Below are 1,728 nucleotides of genomic sequence, written 5' to 3'. Positions count from 1 at the left end.
CTCAATGTGGGCAAGCAAAAACAAACACATATTGTCTACCGAGATGATGACATCTATACAGAAGACTTATAAGGAGACAGACGACTCGAACAAGACTATAAACCAACTTAAATATTGCAACCTGAGGCTTGAATTTTTTCTTCAGTTCTTTCAGCTTGAGAAATGCCAAGCATATTTTCTAACTCCAGGTCTATGAACATTTCATTATAATACTTTGCTTTATCTTCTCTAGCTACCCTTTCAAATCTGCTCAGCTCTTTTACTTCATAATTTCTTCCATTCGCTTTAAATACTCTGTGTTCAAAAGCAAGTTTCAGAGTCTCTTCTGACATCCATTTTGGTCTTTTTTTCTTTCCCGTCTTTTAAATGACCTCTTGCTTTCTTCATGTATGATGTTCTTGATGCCATCCCACATCTCATCTGGTCTTTGGTCATTAGTGTTCAATGCATCAAATCTATGCTTGAGATGGCCTCTAAATTCAGGTGGAATATACTCCAAGTTGTATTTTGGTTCTCTTGGACTTGTTTTAATTTTCTTCAGCTTCAACTTGAACTTGCATATGAGCAATTGATGGCCTGTTTCACAGTTGGCCCCTGGCCTTGTTTTGACTGATGATATTGAGCTTCTCCAACGTTTCTTTCCACAGATGTAGTCAATTTGATTCCTGTGTATTCCATCCAAGGAGGTTGTTAGGTACTGTCAAGGCAGCTCCAACTCATAGTAACCTATGTACAATAGAACGAAACACTGCCCAGTCCTGCGCCATGCTCAGAGTCGTTGTAATGCTTGAGCCCGTCGTTGCAGTCACTGTGTCAGTACATCTTGCTGATGCTGTACTTCACCAAGCATGATGTCCTTCTCCAGGGACTGATCCCTCCTGACAACATGTCCAAAGTTTGTAATATGCAGTCTCACCATCCTTGCTTCTAGGGAGCATTCTGGTTGTACTTCTTTCCAGAGAGATTTGTTTATTCTTTTGTGAGCCCTTGGTATATTCAATATTCTTCGCCAACACCACAATTCAAAGGCATCAATTCTTCTTCGATCTTCCTTATTCATTGTCCAGCTTTCACATGCATATGATGTGATTGAAAATACCATGGCTTGGGTCAGGCACACCTTAGTCTTCAAGCTGACATCTTTACTTTTCAACACTTTAAAGAGGTCCTTTACAACAGATTTGTCCAGTGCAATGCGTCTTTTGATTTCTTGACTGCTGTTTCCATGGGTGTTGATTGTGGATCCAAGTAAAATGAAATCCTTGATAACTTCAATCTTTTCTCCATTTATCATGATGTGGCTTATTGGTCCAGTTGTGAGGATTGTTGTCTTCTTTATATTGAGGTATAATCCATACTGAAGGCTGTGGTCTTTGATCTTCATTAGTAAATGCTTCAAGTCCTCTTCACTTTTGGCAAGCAAGGTTGTCATCTGCATAATGCAGGTTGTCAGCGAGTCTTCCTCTAGTCCTGATGCCCCATTCTTCGTCATATAGTCCAGCTTCTCAGATTATTTGCTCAGCATACAGATTGAATAGGTGTGGTAAAAGAATACAACCCTGATGCACACCTTTCCTGACTTTAAAACACCCAATATGTCCTTGGTCTGTCTGAACAGCTGCCTCTTGGACCCTGCTGTTATCTGAATACCAGTTCCATAGCTTCCAGCATCACAGCAACATGCAAGCCCTATAGTATGACAAACGGACAGACACGTGGGGGTCCACA

The sequence above is a fragment of the Loxodonta africana genome, chromosome 25 (genome assembly GCF_030014295.1).
Source record: "Loxodonta africana isolate mLoxAfr1 chromosome 25, mLoxAfr1.hap2, whole genome shotgun sequence".
NCBI lineage: Eukaryota > Metazoa > Chordata > Mammalia > Proboscidea > Elephantidae > Loxodonta > Loxodonta africana.
Note: the sequence above shows the minus strand (reverse complement) of the source record.